Below are 18,601 nucleotides of genomic sequence, written 5' to 3' on the forward strand. Positions count from 1 at the left end.
ATATTCAATTGTGTATAGTATCAAAATAAGAACATTCGTTTACTTTTGTCTTACATAAAAGGAAAAACAAAATAAATTTATTTTCTTTAACATATGGCTGGTTTATTAGTACATTTACCTAAAACGAATTCTAGAAAACTTTCCAGGTCGTTTTATTTTTTTAATTCCTTGACTTCTTCTTCTTCTTCTTCTTATTATTATTATGATTACTTAAGTCTATCTCTGTGCCTGCCGCCTGATGACTAACTGAAGTTCAAGTCCCTCGCCGACTGGAGGAACTTTTTCTAAGTCTGCTGTCAGCAGAAGATGTGGTCATTGGAATTGAATGTGACGGGTACAGTATTTTCAGGTAGGATAGAGAAGATGGAACGGGGGAAGGAGTACTGTTGATGATAGCTGATGAGTTGCAGTCAAAGAAAGTAGTATATGAAGATGATAGACATGTGAATAATGTTCATTTGAGGGGTGTCTGATACGAAATAGTGACCAACGCAACCAAATATACACTTGGTTGCTGCTATAGGCCAGGGGGTACCAGCAGTGTTACTGAATTCATGCATCAGCAAATTAGAGCAATGAGTGCAGGGTTACTGATTATTATGGGGAATTTTAATTATGATGGTATAAATTGGATGGATGAAATATCACGTGGCAAAATGGAAATGGAATTCATACATCTTCGACGAGATAATTACTAGAAACAGCACATAACGGAAGGGACACGTGGTGTCAGAGTGCCGGACCTGGTCATTGGTTCAGAGGATATATGCATAAGTAAGGTATCCTCATTTCCTCCAATTGGTGAGAGTGATCATGTGGTATTGACATGGAAGATTGCAAAATCTGTGGATTTCTCTCTTAAGAAGGGGTACATACAGAACTACAGGTTAGGCAATTATAACAAGCTTCGGAGTAAGCTTGTAGCTGTCCCATGGCAGAACATATTTCAGGGGAAAGATGTCAGCAGTGCATGGGATAAAATCAGTGGGTATCTGAGGAAAGCAATATCAGATTGTGTTGTCATGGTCAGGAAGACAAACAAGGTAGGTATTAAATGGATGAGTAGTAGTATCAAGCTTGATCTGCAAAAAAAAAAAAAAATGTTATGGAGAATTTACAAGGAGAAATGCAATCGGTACACCCATGAGCAGTACAAGGCTCAAGCTAGAAGGTTACCAGCATTATAAGAAAAACTAAATCAGATTAGGAGAACACCTTAGCCAAGAAGATCAAGGGTAATCCCAAAGAGTTCTTCTGCTATGTGCCAAGTAAAAGGAAGAATGACTTCGGAAGGATAACTTTAGTGGGTGCTGATGGTATTGAGGTGACAAATTCAGATGGAATAGTAGAGTTACTGAGTGATCACTTTTCAAAAGTCTATCACCCAAGTGAGAAAAACTCTGTACCTGTAGCAAAAACTAGTGTGAGAATTGAAGTTAAGAAATCAGAGGTATTTAGTATATTGCAAAATTTAAATGCAAACACTGCTGTTGGTTTAGATGAAATATCAGCTCAGTGTTACATGAATATGCAAAGGAATTTTCATTGCTCTTACTTGGTTATTTAACTTAAGTTTGAAATCTGGTATGGTCCCAAGGGAAGGGAAGGATGGCAAAGTAGTTCATTTGCATAAAGGTGACTCTAAAACTGCGGTAGTTAATTACAGGCCAATCACCATCACGGGAGTGGTGGTAAAAGTATTGGAAAAGTTGGTTAAAGACAAAATTCCAGAATGGGTGGATCAGGATATGATACTCTATAGGAGTCAACATAGTTTTGTTAACGGTCGATCTTGCTTTAGCAATTTATTAACTTTTTATAATAGAATGACATCTGAGTTGGACAAAGGAAATGGCTACACAGAGGTACTTCTGGATTTTAGTAAATTTTGTCAAATAAGGATATCAGAAGGTGGTGTATGGAGAAGCAGAGTCCAAAAATGGAGAAGGATGAGTCAGGTGCCCAGTAGTGTGCCTCAGGGCTCCGTACTTGGTCTATTGTTATTTAATTTGTACATAATTGATATAGGAAATGGCTTAAAGGGAGATATTAGGTTGTTTGCTGATGATGAAAAGTTGGGTAGTAGAATAAAAAATAAAACTGATGTTGAGAGTTTGCAGGATGATTTAAATAAGCTGGCAAAATGAGCAAAAGGAAATGGATGTCAGTTCAATGTGGAAAAGTGTAAATGCATTTTGGGAATAAAAGATTACCAGCTATGTAGTAGATTGATGGAATGATACTCCAAGAGATTGATGAGACTAAGGACTTAGGGGGTGTTGGTGGATAGGGAGATGAACTTCAGGAGACACATTGCTAAGGTGTCAAAGATTGCGCATAGAATTACTTGGTTATTGATGAACATACTAGCATGCAGAGATAATGAGGTTATTATTCCCCATTATAAAGCGTTGATACTTCCACATTTGGATTACTGTGCTGAGGCCTGGTCACCTGGATTCCTTCGAGATGAGGAGGTTCTGGAAAGGGTTCAGAGGAGAGTGACTAAGTCGGTGAGTGATGTAAAAAGTGATGTCGAGAGTGAAAATTGGAATATTGGTTTAAATCTTAACATAATATTGTTTATTTTTGGTAGCTTGTTGTGTCTGAGTGATTTTGGTGTGAATTCCGTTTTATTTAACTTAGTATTTTAAAGATACCTTTCATCGAGTAGCACATGGTACCAATGCAACGAAAAATCATGGCGTCCAAAAATACGACGCCATTGTTCAAAAACTTTAATGTAAGGAATTTGTCCAGTGTGATATGTGTGGGTCCTATGCTTTCCCGGAAGAGGCTGGAGTTTGGATGGAAAATGATAATGGTGGGAGACTGTGCAGAAGATGTAAGAAAAGTGAGGAATTGAAGTATGTGTCAGGTTGTGAGATTGTTGTGGTAGAGGAAAGCCAGAATGTGAGAGAAAATATTGGCTTGATAGGGAATTGCGATGTTGTACAAGCTGGCAATGAGAGTGGTGATCAAAGAGAGAGTAAAACCAATTATACTGAGAGAGAGAAAATGGTTTAAATGATGAAAAAAATTAGGAATTATTTGTAAGGAGTGAGATCCAACTGCCGCTTCGCACTGTATATTACTCCACGTAACCGTTCCATCTCACTCCTTATAAATAATTCCTCATTTTTTTCATCATTTAAACCATTTTTAATATTAAATTTTCAATAAACACTTGCTTATTTCAGTTAGCAGAGTGCCTCAGCTAACAGAAATAAGCAAGTGTTTAAAAGGGAAAATAAGCGTAAGAGTGGGAGAGTTTCAGAAATGAAACTCTCGTTATTGAGAGGTGTGATAGATGAGAGTTTAACTAAATCGTACTTACCGGGTGAGAAATTCAAGCATGTAAGTGAGAGTATTAGAGCGCAAAAACAGAGGGTGAAAGAATTGATAGTTGTGGCGGTACGAATGAATTGAAAGGAGATAAATTTTTTATGAGAGAGGACTTTAAAGTATTGTTAAAGGTCGCGAAAGAAAAGAGTGACAGAGTTAAGATGGTAGTCTGTTCCCGCGGTACGACAGAGAGGAATTTAGAAGGAGGGCCATAATCGCAAATGACTCTGTGCACAAGTTATGCAGACGGTGTGGTATGGAATTTGTAGACGTGTGGAATGAGTTTGATGGGCGAAAGGATTTATAGAAGATGGATGACCTGCATTTGAAAGGATTTGGTGTGTAGAGACTGGAAACGTGTTGCTGAATGAAGTGAAAATGGATGTGCAAAACCAGGGAAACTAGAACTACCAAGGGGGGGGAGAGTGAATATGCACACATCAGTGAGACAGTTCAGTGTAAGAATGTATATAATGCGCCTGAGCCAGTACTAAGGACAAGAAATCGGAATGGGATAATTAGATTAACGCATCTAGATAGGGGTGGGACAGAGAAACATCTGCATTTCATGTATACTAATGCCAGGAGTATTAGGAACAGTAAGGAAGAATTTTTGGCCTTCGTTGGCTCTTCCTGGACACAGTTTATTGGCATTAGTGAAACATGGCTGACCGAAGAGGATATGGTTAGGGTGATAGAATGTGAAGGTTATAGTGTGTTTAGGAGGGACAGAGAGAATAAAATGGGTGAAGGAGGGTTATGGATGATAGATGGTGAACTGCGGCCAATTCTCCTTGGCTGCAGTTCATCCAAACATTCTTCCCTCCTGTTCCTAATACTCCTGGCATTAGTATACATGAAATTCAGAGGTTCCTCTGTCCCACCCCCTATCTTGATGCGTTAATATAACTGTCCCATTCCGATTTCTTGTCCTTAGTACTGGCTCGGGTGCATTATATACATTCTTACACTGAACTGTCTCACTGATGTCCGCATATTCACTTCCCTCCCTCCTTCGTAGTTCTAGTTTCACTGGTTCTGCACATCCATTTTCACTTCATTCAGCAACACTTTTTTCAATCTCTGCACACCAAATCCATTCAAATGCACGCCATCCATCTTGTATAAATCCTTTTGGACATCTAACTCATTCCACATGTCTCCAAATTCCACACCACACCGTCTGCATAGTGAAAATTGAAAAGTCTGCATTGGATAGTGAAAAGGGCTCATTTGTGGCTATTTGGTGTGAGATTGTGACTAGCAGAACAAAATATACAGTTGGGTGCTGCTATAGGGCAGGTGATGGAATAGATGGTGGAGATACTATACATAAACAAATTGATGAAATTAGTGGAAGGAGGGTAATTATTATGGGGTATTTCAACTATAGTAACATTGATTGGAAGGAGGAGAGGACACATGTAAGGAAGGAAATGGATTTTATTCAATTATCAAGGGATAACTCTCTGAGACAGCATGTAATAGAAAATACTAGGAGTTTGAGAGTGTTTGACCTGGTAATAGCATTAGTATACAGTCAAATTCTCAGATGTTATTACAGAATTTGACTGTAATGAATATCACCATGTTGCTACCTATTAGTGAGAGTGATCATAAGGTCTTCACTTTGGAGGTATCTAAAGATGTGGAATTTTCGATTAAGACAGGGTATATGTGGAATTAGCGTGCTGGCAAGTATGACAAGCTCAGGAGATTGCTTGGTTCAGTGCCATGGCATGTAAAACTGCAAGGGGTTGATGCCGATAGAGCATGGGAAGTGGTCGAGGAGCATTTACAGAAGGTTATGGCTGATTGCATACCTAGGGTCCGAATAGTAAAACAAGTATGGGTTAAATGGATGAATAACACCATTAAACTTGAGCTGCAAAAAAAGAATCAACTGTGCAGGGAATTTAAAGAAAAAGGTGACCAGTAGGCACACGAACGGTATAAAGCGCAGGGCAGAAGGATAACGAGTGTGGTAAAAAAAAAAAAAAGAAAAAGCGGATTATGAAAGGAAACTAGCTATGCAAGCTAATGAGAATCCCAAACAGTTCTATCAATATGCTGCAAGGAAAAAAAAAAAAAAAACTGTACACTGCAGAATGATTTTAAGGAATGACGATGGTATGGAGGTCACTGAATCAGTCGATATAGTGGAATTACTGAGCGAGCATTTTGCAAGAGTATATCATCCAGGTGGTGACATTGAAAAAATGAAGGAACCATTAGTTTATACGGGAATTGTGATGAATGAAGTGGAGGTGAATAGTCTCTTACAGAACCTTAATGTGAATACATCTGTGTGATTAGATGGTATACCGGCATGGGGTCTTACGTGAAGCGGCTAAAGAATTATCAGTTCCCTTGAGCATGTCGTTTAATCTGAGTCTCGGGTCTGGTTTAGTCCCGAAGGTGTGGAAAGAGTGGAAAATAGTTCCACTGCATGAAGGAGTTTTGTTGCAAATTACCGACCGATCAGCAAATCAGGAGTAGTTGTCAAGGTTTTGGAGAAAGTAGTCAAGGGAAAAATACAGGAATAGATTGATGAAAATCAGATGCTGTATGGGGAATAGCATGGCTTTGTGAAGGGTAGATCATGCCTCAGTAACTTGCTCAAGTTTTATAACACAGTGACGGCTGAACTGGATAAGGGTAATGGGTTTATTTACAGTCATACTGCTGAACCTGGCTAAGGCCTTTGACAGGATACCACATGCAATTGATTCCGTAAATTACAACATATGGGAATGGATATAGGGTTGGTGAGACGGATAGGTGGGTGGTTGATGGAGAGATATCAAAGAGTAGTTTATTCAGGAGTAGAGTCCAAAAGACGGCCTGTGACTAGTGGTGTGCTGCAGGGGTCTGTTCTTGGACCACTGCTGTTTAATCTATTCATTAACGATATAGGGAAGTATATAAGAGGAACGATTCATTTGTTCGCTGATGATGCCAAGTTGGGTAGGGCGATAGTAAATGCAGAAGATATCAAAATCTTGCAGGAAGACTTGGATAGATTGGAGTTCTGGGGTAAGGAAAATGGATGTCAATTTAATGTAACAAAATGTAAGGTTATGTATTTTGGGGTGAAAAGATTAGCAGCAGTATACCACATTGGTGGAACTGTACTCCAGGAGATTGATGAGGCCAGGGAATGGGAGTGTTGGTGGATAGGGAGATGAAGTTTAGGGGGAACATTGCAAAAGTGGCAAAATCAGCTCATCCACTCACTTGGTTGTTGAAAAATAACTTTGACGAGCAGAGACAAGCAAGTTATTATACCTCTGTACTGAGCCTTGATAATACCTCATCTCGACTACTGTGCCCAGATTTGGTCACCTAGGATTGTTCTTGATGCGGAGGAGGTGGAGAGGATCCAGAGGCGAGTGACTAAGATGACAGCAGGTCTATGAAATGAACCATATGAAAACAAGTTGAAGATTTGTGGGTTGCAGAAATTGGTTGATAAGCAGAAAAGGGGAGATATGATTTAGACATTCAAATTGCTAAAGGGTTTCTATAGGATAAATTCAGAGGATATTTTTGAGATCAGGACTGCTGGTGGGAGAACTAGGGGACACCTATGGAAGCTGGGCAAGAGTGTAGTTAGCAGGGATGTTAGAACTGGGTTCTTTACTTTTAGAGTGGTAAATAAGTGGAATAAGCAGCCAGAGTCTGTTGTGGGTGCTATGATGGTGAGTGAGTTCAAGGCAAGGTATGATAGATACTGTGAGAATGTCGTATAATTGTGTGGAAATGATGTTTAGGGCCTCCCTCGATGAGTCTAAGGACTCCCTGGAGTCTCCTGTAATAGTAGTAGTAATAATAATAATAATAATAATAATAATAATAATAATAATAATAATAATAATAATAATAATAATAATAATCCTACCTACACAACTTGAAATGTCAGTCAACTGAATTGACTGAACTTTCAAGCCAGTATGTTTTGTAGAATGAAAACTTTCAGTTTCCAAGAGAGAAAACCCGCTACCCCGTATTAGAACGACTTATTCCCTTTCAGTTGAAAACAGTTTATAAAGTTTCTTTGCGTCTAAAAGTTCCAGCCCAAGTTTCTTTACCAAAGGATACCATCGCTATCCATTGTGCTACACATGTTTCAAGAGATAACTAGAATGTTGTCAAGTATCAGAATGAATTTTAACTTTCTATGAAATAAGTAACATCATGTTTTCCAGAGGAGAAAATTTGTTTTCATGACACCTCACTCTCAGTGATTCAGTATGATTAACCAGCAGGTTCACCACAGTTAAGCAGTTTCACGTTTATGTCAAGGGGTGTCAAACTGAAATCAATCCCACGATCCTCGTCTGGCTTCTCATCAAAATATCTTTTATATATAGCTAATACAGTATATTGTGGAAACTGTAATATTTGGTAAAGTAAAATAAATGGCAGATCACACAGAAAATAAACTTACATGGCCGGTAAATCTGACTTTAGGTTCAGACAAAGAAACTTTACAAAACTTTATTTATTATTTTTTACGGCTATTTTTTCCTGTTTCCTTTATTTATTTATTTATTATCCATTTAGAACAGAGAATTGTTGCATTGAGAAAAACGCACATTATTCTAGAGTTCATAGTACAAAAGAGCCAAATAAATAAAATCTAAATCATATAATATTATTGTTCTCCAGAGCGAGCTATTAAAGTTTTCTTTGAGATTCATCAGCCTTTTTGGAAATCGCTGGGTAGCCGGTCCTTAGCAGTTATCAGTAGGTAAACTCATAACTATCAGTGATTTTTAAGGCATGAAGTGAGAGCATGGTAAAACAACTTGCAGTATCTCGCGATGCTAAATGGCAATCCTTGTACTGCTGCCTGAAATAGTGCTAGTTCTTCGGTCGAATTTTCCGATACACCGGAAATCAATTAGATATTAACTAACTCGCTAAACGGGAAAATCGATCTGTAACTAAATCGACGAAAGGCTTAGTAAAGGTTCCTACATAAAGCGACTAGAATCGAATTAAGAACGGTCTTTCATCAGGGGGATTGAGTGCTATGGATGCAATCGTGAAATCCCAGAGGACTACATAGGGGTGATATAATAAAATAGATAAAATAAACCCGATAACACATTTTTATTCCGCAAATACAGTAGACGAGACCACTTAGCTCAATCTGACTTTTAAAACCTGAGTCGAGGGGGGGGGAAGCAAACAGTCTCCACCATTAGCCAATTGGCATTTTGGGAAAAAGCACAGCAGACCACTGTCACCATCTTGTGGCCCTTAACTCTAACAGTATACATTATTGTTTGAAAGAGGGTGAATTTTACGGTAGTTTTTTTTTTTTTTTGAGTTGCTGGTTGAAAGATCAGTCAGCAGGGAGGAAATAAATCCTACCACGTCCCAGACATCGACTAACTAGAGAATCTCTCGAAGAAAGATTTAGAAAAAAGTACCTCTAGTCAGCAACTAGGTCAAACATAGAATGGTCTCTCTTTGGGCAGCCATGTAATACGAATTCATATGCCATTGAAACAGAAATGAAAATTTCTAATATTATTTTTAAATTAACAGATACCGTAACTATATATGGGTGGCGAAATTATTCAGAAAATTGCACAGCAAACGAACACGTTCTGAATTTTCATTCAAGTCATCAAAATGGAATTTGGTTGGAAGAATATGAATTTTTATCTTAGCAAGTAATATTCATATTTTTGGTTGTAATAAGTGATTAATAACAACCAAAAATTAACAGAGCTAGTAATTTTAATTCTGACAGAGAATGTAGAGGCTGGTGATATATTCAACTCAAGAGTTGAACAAGTAACAGCTGAACACATCAAAAGAACAAGAATGTTCTGAGAACAAAAATTAATGGACGAAAAGCAAAATTCGAGCGGAGTAACCATCCGGTTAAACCAATCCAATATATAGCTGGTACTGGGAATTGCACAAAAGAGGATCTTGATCAATTTGACAATAAAACTAGAAAAGTGATGATTATGCCACATTTGTTACATTCCCTAAATTATATTGACCGGCTGTATGTCACCTGAACATGATTCTCAGAATGTCTTCTGAGATTCGGCTTAGTGGGTTTACATGCTCTGCTCTGCTGAAAGGAATGGGAAATAAATTCAATTACAACAGCAAAATAATCAGTTTAAGCAATGCAAAGATAAACACCTATAGCACATCTCAATATCCGCAACGCACTAAAGAAAACGTTGATAAGATAAACCGAGAAGACGGGACAATGGCTATAAAGTGGATATATCAAGTTAAAAAGGAAAGGTTTTATTCTAACACCTCAAGAACATGCACTGCAAACTAGTGGAATTAAAACAAAAATTGAGAAAATGAATGATAACGGAATCAGAAAGATGAAACTGTAAGACATCTGCTAAGTGCTACAAAGAAATTTTCCAAACTGATTACAAATGCAAGCAAGATCAAGTCACCAAGATAATCCGTCAACATTTATGCAAAAAATATGACACTTTCCTACCTCTAATAACTCTAATAAAATCGACACGATATTGGAAAACGAAACTGCTAATATTCTCTGGGATTTTAGAATACAAACTAATCGGCCTTTGGACCAAAATAAACCTGAACATTAGTTAAAAACATCGACGAGTTGATTGTTTACATCACAGCATAACAAAACAACAGCAATAGCAAAGAAGTTGGAGAAAAAAACTACAAAATATTGAGATGTGGCAAATGAAATTGATCAGTTGCATCTTTAAACAGATCAAGATTAAACCAATTATTAGAGTGCACTTCATGTAATTTCAAAGAAATTTCAAATTACATATTTAAGAGAATTAAACACCAAAGTTTAAACACAGGCTTGCCAAAAACATTATCACTTGGGACAGGCAATACAAGATTACCTGACAAGCAATTTTTAGATTCTTGACAAGAATTTGAATTTTCCCATACCACCAATGAAATTGTGCTGAATAATATCTGTCTTCGGTTGTTTCGCTTGTGCGAATAATAATTATAATAATATTAATATTAATATTAATAATAATTGTGGGCTTGTGTAGCTCAGTGGAAGTGACGCTTGCGCACTTCCACTGAGATTAATTATTATTAATATTCTTTTATTATTTTTTTATTAATAATAATAATAATAATAATAATAATATTAATATTAATATTAATATTAATATTAATATTAATATTAATATTAATAATAATTGTGGGCTTGTGTAGCTCAGTGAAAGTGACGCTTGCGCCCTCTGCGCTTGGTCGCTCTAAATTAGATTTAGGTCAGGGATACCAGACGTCCCATAAAATACTGAATCGTCCCGTTTTTGGCTAATGCGTTCTGTTATCCCGAGAAAACTATTCGGGACAGCTTTTTGTCCTGTATTTTAGAGTTCAAGACTGAATAACAAAATTGATGAGTTACAATTTCTATTCTATTACAAACATCGCTCTCCATCATTACAGGGAACTGTAGACGCATTGTTGTTTTCTCAAGATGAGTGATGGCAACACTGCAACAATGATAAGTTCGTTAGAACAGTGTGCATGTACATTGACATTTTGGCGTGTGCCATGATATTGGCTCAGCTTTAAAGAGCACGGTATGGTCCGCTTGGTCCACGCCATTTTAGAGCTTGCTCCGAGAGAAACAGGCTGGTGCTTGCAAGTATTAATTACTGTACGGCTGCTGTTAAAATGTATAGTTTTTCTATTCTCCTGGGCTTTGTTGAACGTTGAAAACGCCGAAAAGGAAGTGTGATTATACAGACGCTTTAAAAACTCAATTCCCGTTTTAAAAAAAAAAATCTACTATATTGAGCTTGACAGATAAAGTGGAATTTACGGTTTGTGGTGGCTTGTTTAGCGTCGAGCATGGCGGAAAGTTCAACATTACCCAACATATTGCTACGAAAAGACACAGATCTGCATCTCGAGCAAGTACAAGTACAAAAGTCAGTGATTTCTTTACCAAGAAAGAGATGGGGGGAAGTGGAAAAGAATCTTGCTGCAGAAGAAGCAACTTTCGCGTGTCACACGTGTTTTCACAACCAGAGTTTTCGATCAATGGATCGTACATCTAAAATAATACGTAAATCATATGATAGAAAATTTATGTGTGGGGAAACAAAAACACAAGCGTTAATTGTAAATGTTTTGGCTCCATTTGCAATCAAGCAATTCAAGCTGGAAATGGAGAAAGCAAATTATATATCTGTCTTGATTCACAATTCAAACCATGGTGCTGCAAAATTAGTCACCCTCAGTCATAAGCGTTCCGTATTTTTTTCCAATGTATCTGGGATCCTTAACTTAGGTTCAAGTCTAGTTGCCGACTGGAGGAACTTTTTCTAAGCTTATTTTTGACAGGTTTCCGCGTTAGTCGATCTCTGGCACAGGCAAGCGGGTTTTTTCTTCCGGAAACTCGAGTTTTGCCTCCGGAAACTTGGGATTATCGTCCCATAAACTCAAGGAAATCGACCGTGGTGCCCACATCATTTCAGATAGTAACATATTCTGTTAGTGTTAGGTACCAAGAGATGGCAACGCCTGTTTGCTGGTCTCTTCATTGATTGCGCCTATAATTAGTGATAGACATGAGCCAGCTATCTCTGATTTGCTTCTGGTGGAGATTGAAGTGCCCACTCAGTCTTCAAAAGCTAGATAGGGTAAAAGGCCTCGGCCACTCCCTATAAAGGAATAAAAGGTGATTTATTTATTTTTATTTTGATAATAATAGTGGTAGGCCAGCTTATCTCAGTGGAAATTGCCTTTGCAGTCGTAATAAGAGAATGAGAACGCCAGTGTAGCTTAGCGGCAGTGGTGTTTGCATCCTCTGCTCAACTGCCAGAGAAAAAAAAAAAACTAAAATTCTAGTCTAGTTTCCAATATAATAGAAGAACTTCTTCTAAGCCTTTATGGAGATATTCTTGACTTATTCAATCTCTGGTACATCCAACAAGGAATTTCTCCTGGACACTCCGGTTTTTCGTCTCGTAAATTCAATTCCTCATACACCTCCTGTTCACTTACAAACAATTCCTCCTCCTCCTTCTTTTCCATGCTTTCTGCATGTTGTCACATTCACAAGAATGAAATACCTTTATAAATTGCTCACTAAATATCTCAACTATATCCACCGTAGCAATTATCGTTCCTCCGTTTTTACCCAATCAATCCCGTCCTACCATAATCATTATTTCTTCTACTGGCCACATATCGGTGAGGAGAGTTTAGGTGTGAGGAAAGTTGAAGAATTGGCGGTAATATAGAGGAAGTGGCTGGGGAAGGTCACATCGTAGGATAGACGTTCGTAGTACTTGTAGAAGCAGTAATGATTTCTTATGTTTATTCACTGATGCTAGAAGTATTCGAAATAAAGGGAACGAAATTGTTGCTTCGCTTGAGTTTATTCGCACCAAAATTGTTGGTATAAGTGAGACGTGGTTACATGACGATGACATCCTGACAGGAATAGAGATGAACGGATATGATATTTTTTGTGAAGATAGACGGCGAAGAAAGGGAGGAGGAGTACTGTTAATGTAGCAGATGATTTGTGCCATTCTAAGGTGGATGGATTTGCAAGGTGCAAATGGTGGTCACGGTTTTGAGGCAGTATGGTGTGAGGTAGAAGTAAACAGGATGAAATATTTAGTTGGCTGTTGCTATAGATCTGGTAATATGGAGGGTCTTCTTCTTCTTCTTCAACCTTCTGGTTCTGTCTACTGCTGGACAAAGGTCTCCCCATTGATTTTCCAGATCACTTGGTTTTCTGCCTCTCCCAGACATCTTACTCCTGCAATTTGTTCCAGTTCATCTCTCCACCTTCTTCTTGGTCTTCCTCTTTGTCTTGCTTCATCCATTGGTCTCCACTCTGTTGTTTTTCAAGTCCATCTCTCGTCACTGCATATGGAAATATGGCCAGCCCATCTCCACTTAGCCTGTTTAATGTATTTTACAATATCCATGACACTTGTTTGAGATCTTATCCAGATATTTGTCTGTCTATATCTTAATGTTATTTTTGGCATACTTCTTTCCATGCGATGTTGTGTTGTTCTCAGCATTTTGTTTAGGGCTTCTGTTAAAGTCCATGTTTCTTCTCCATATGTTAGGACAGGAAGTATACACTGGTCGAAAGCTTTCCTTTTTAGACTCAGGGATGTCACTTCTGAATATCTCTCTCGTTTTCCCATAAGCCATCCATCCAAGGTGAATTCTTCGTTCAATCTCTTTTCTTTGGCACTCCTCAAAGGATAACAATTGGCTCAAATATACATATGAAGTAACTTGTTCTATTTCATGGTTTTCAATTTTGATAGTTCTGTGAGTTATGTATTTATTCATCATTATTTTTGTTTTTTCTCTATTTATTTTTAATCCAATTTCTCTGAAGGCTTCATTTAGCTGATTTAGCCTTCTTTCCAGATCTTCAAGATTATCAGGACAATGCTATCAGGACAATATCATCTGCAAATTTCAGATGATGCAGCCTTTCTCCATTTATGTTTATTTCTTTTGTTTCCCAATCAAGGGTTCTAAAGACTTCCTGTAGTGCAGCTGTAAATAATTTGGGAGATATGGTTTCGCCTTGCTGGATGCCTTTTTGTATTGGGAACTTTTCACTGTTTTTATATAAATTAATTACAGAAGTTGCATTATTGTAAATATGTTTTAGTGTTTCAATATATGGTTTCTCAGTTCCCTGGGTTTCGAGTGCTTTTAGTGTTGCAGATGTTTTAACTGAATCAAATGCTTTTTCATAGTCTATATAGGCCAGACATAAGGGTTTATTGTATTCAATTGATTTTTCAATGAGCTGTCTTAATGTGTGAATATGGTCCAAAGTATTGTACTTCTTTTTACATCCAGCTTGTTCACAGGATTGCATTCCCTCTAGTTTAGATTTTATTTTATTATTTATAATTTTTGTGAAAACTTTATATATGGTGGGAAATAGGCTTATAGGTCTGTAGTTTTTAATTTATTCCTTATTGTCCTTTTTAAAAATTAATATTAGAAGTGAATTGTTCCAATTTTTCGGAATTTTTCGTAATGATAAGGAAATGTATAGGCAAATTGGCCTAGCTAACAAGGAACGAGTCATCATTATGAGCGACTTTAATTATGGTAACATAGACTAGAAGCAAGAGACTGCATCTGGGAGTAAAGAAAATGAATTTTTGGAGTTTTTGAAAGACAATTACCTTAGGCAGCACTTAACGGAGGGTACACGAGGATCAAGAGTATTGGATTTGATCATCTCATCGGATGATGTTATTATAAATGAGGTGTCAAATATTCCCACAGTTGGTGAGAGTGACCACGAGGTGATCACGTGCAGGGTGACCAGTCATTCGAGGACGTCTGTTTAGAAACGGATATATGTAGAATTATAAGACTGGTAATTACGAAAAGCTCAGGAAACAGCTTGCGATAATAAATTGGAAAGAGGAATTGAATGGAAAAGATATCAATGCTGCTTGAGCCATACTCAAGAACTATTCGGTGGAGGCAATATCAGAGTATATTCCAAAGTTTAAGAGGATAAATAGGGTAGGTGTAAAATGGATGAATCAAGAGATAGGTATGCAATCTGAAAGAAGATGGTATTATGGAAGAAACACAAAATGAGTATTTATAACAACCAGTTGCATGAGGAAGGCGACTAACTTGATAAGGGTAGAAGAAATGCAGTATGAGTAGCAGTTAGCTAAAGCGGCCAAAAAACAATCCCAAGGAGTTTTTTTGGATATGTGGCCAGTAGAAGAAAGAATGATTATGTAGAATGGGATTGATTGGTGAAAACGGAGGAATGATAACTGCTACAGAGGGTATAGTTGAGATATTTAGTGAGCAATTTATAAAGGTATTTCATTCTTGTGAATGTGACAACATGCAGAACTTGAAAGAAGTGGGAAAGAAGGAGAAGGAGGAATTGTTAGGAAGTGAACAGGAGTTATATGGGGAATTGAATAGACTAGTTGTAAATAAGGCTGTGGGACTTGATGCTATTTCCCTATGTATTTTGAGGGACTGTGCCAGAGAGTTAATAACAGCTTTTGCACATCTTTTCAACATGAGTCTCTCTCTGGGTCAAATTCCAAAAGAGTGGAAAGAAGGTAAAATTGTTCTAATTCATAAGGGAGTTGATGAGTAAGGCTTTGATTATACACCAGTCTGTGTGTCTGGAGTTGTGGTTAAGGTATTAGAGATAGTTAGGACCAAAATTCAGAATTGTGTTGACAACAGAAAATTACTCTTTGGCGGCCAGCATAGATTTATTAAAGGAAGATCGTGCTTTAGCAATCTGCTTAATTTTTATAATAAAGTGACAAATACGTTGGATAAGGGTGTTGCATATACAGTGATATATTTAGATTTTGCAAAGGTGTTTGATAAATTGCCACATGATAAGCTTGTAATTAAATGGGATCGGATGGGGCTGAACAGTAGATTAGTTCGCTGGTTTGAAGATTGGCTGTCTGATAGGTATCAGCGAATTGTCTATGGAGGAGTGATACCCCAGAAGAGGAAAGTTACTAGTGGTGTACCTCAAGGGTCTGTTTTGGGTCCACTACTGTTTATTTTGTAAAAAAAAATCAGCTAACGCCTTTTTGTTCCCATGTAGGTAGTAGGCGAGGCCGTTTTCCAGCCCTATCTAACTTTTGGAGACTGAGAGGGCAGTTCAATCTCCACTGGTAGCCAATCAGAGATAGTTGGCCCAAAGCTATCTCTAATTTATTGGCACACGCAGTGAAGAAGGTGAGTAGCATGTGCCGCCATCTGGTGGTCCCTAACCCTAACACAATATTTTTAATGTCTGAAAATAGTGTGGGTTCGACGGCCGATTTTCTTGAGTTTATGGGACGAAAAACCCGAGTTTCGGGAGCAAAAACCCGCTATCCCGTGCCAGAGATCGACTAACTCTGGTACCGGTCGAGAAAAGGCTTAGAAAAAGTTCCTCTAGTCGGCGACTAATTCAAACACCTTTCGTCGCGCGGCCAAGTGCTGTAGAGTGCAAACGCCACTTTTACTGAGCTACACAGGTTATGTTAATGATATTTGGAGAGGTCTGAATGGTGATATTCAGTTGCAGATGACAAAGCTGGGGAGAGATCAGGAGTAGAGCGGATGCTGTAGTTTTGCAAGAGGACTTGAATACAGGCCGAATGGGTTGATTAGTGAGGATGTAAATTCAATGTTTCAAACTGTAAGGATTTGAAATTTGGGAAACAGAGATGGGATATAAATTACACAGTCGGTGGAAATATCTTGGAAGAGGTAGAGGAGATGAGAGATCTGGGGGTGATTATAGACAAGGACCTAAAATTTCGGGGACATGTTACTAAAATTGTGAAGACAACACAGAGGATAATGGGAATGATGCGGAGGACACTGACTTGTAGAAGTAAGGATGTTATGGTTCCTTTGTATAAGGCTTTGATCAGGCCAAATATGGATTACTGTGCACAGATCTGGTCACCTGATTTTCAAAAAGATGAAGATGCATTGGAAAAAGTTCAGAGGTGATTGAAGACAGATTGACAAAATGCGATTTGCAGAAATTGGTGGATATAAGGAGGGGGGATATGATCAAGACATATAAGCTGTTAAGAGGTTATTGCCAGATTAATGTTGGGGAGGTTTTGTGAAAAAAGGGTGAAGATAGCAGGAGAACATGCGGTCATCCCTGAAAGCTGTATAAGGAGGGTGTGAGCAAGGGAGTGAGGAGAAGGTTTTTTGCATGGAGAGTAGTGATTGGAATGCATTGCTTGAGAGTGTGGTGAGCGCAGAGATAGTGACTATATTTAAGGCATGGTATGATAAACTGTGTGTATAACAGTAGACCTCCCATGATGAATTTTTGACTCCATGGAGGTTTTTATAATAATAATAATAAATTCAAGAAAATCGACCATGGAACCCATGTCTAACAAGAGCATATTGAGTTGTTGTTAGGGAACACGAAATGGTGCCACATGTCAGTCATCTCTTCATTGGATTCTGCTGAACTGGAAACTCAATTTCCAAACATAAGATACGGCTAAAGTGGCCTTGTCTATTTCCTGAAGGGAATAAAAAGCATTAGCTAATTTTTATATTTAATAATAAGAACAATAAACTAACACCTTTTATTCCCTTATAGGGAGTAGGCGAGATTTTATAACGATATCTAGCTTTTGGAGACTGAGTGTGTCAATCTCCACTGGTAGCCAATCAGAGATAGCTTGCCCAAGACTATAATTAATTATAAGCGACAACCGATGAACAGACGGGAAAAAAGTGCTCCGATCACTTGATATCTAACCCTAACAGGATATTTTAATGTCTGAAATAATGTGGGCTCTACGGTCGATTTTTAAATATTTTTTATATATTTACATACACAATGACTATCATCCAGTCCAATATGGTTTGGTTAAAATTTTAACTGACAAAGCTACTGCTGTTTGTTCTAATGAGACAGCTCTTACCACAGAACTCAACCATCTTTACCAGGGCTGTCGCCAGATTAGATCGTGCCCTGAGGCAAACAATTAAATATCGCCCCTGATGGATTATAAGAGAAAAATATAACAAAATCTCTAATTGCTATTTTGTTTTTATTACACGAGAAACATTAATACAAAACGATTACATAATAATAATATCAATTAAATGTTTGCTATATGGGGGATATCACACAAGGAAACTGTTTATAAGCACTTTTAGATTTAAATCATAAGATATGTCCTTCTCTAATGGAAAACTTCTTTCTGCACTTGCTACAGGAATTGTTAGCATAGCGACGGCGCCTACCGCAATATGGCTAAACTAGCGTCCTTATTAAGCCACGCCGTGAGGCAGACTGCCTCTATGCTACACCCTGTCAACAATACTGTTTACCACATCATTTTAGACAAAGTCCACCGTTCCCCTCTCTGAAAGCACATAAGGAAACACAACCATTGCAAGCCTTACACCTAGGATACATCTGAAAAGATAGCTGAAATAAAGTACTAAATAAACCCAACCTCTGCACAATGTTCAGACTAGGAATCCCATCCATTCACCAAAAATCAAACTCAATCCTTTCACACATCCAGAAGCATATGGAGAACGTCTGCACTTTGTAACTTAGCCTGTTATGGAGAAAAAGAGAGTGGGAAGAAAATGTATTAACATATTTCTCAGGGAGCACACAGAAATACATTCATTACCATCCTTAAGGCAACTTAGGGCTGATATCAAGCTTTCGTTCACAGGTTGGTTAGTAGTTGGA

This window comes from Typopeltis vanoorti, chromosome 11 (genome assembly GCF_054136105.1).
Source record: "Typopeltis vanoorti isolate ZY-2024b chromosome 11, IOZ_Tvanoo_1.0, whole genome shotgun sequence".
Classification (NCBI taxonomy): Eukaryota; Metazoa; Arthropoda; class Arachnida; order Uropygi; family Thelyphonidae; genus Typopeltis; species Typopeltis vanoorti.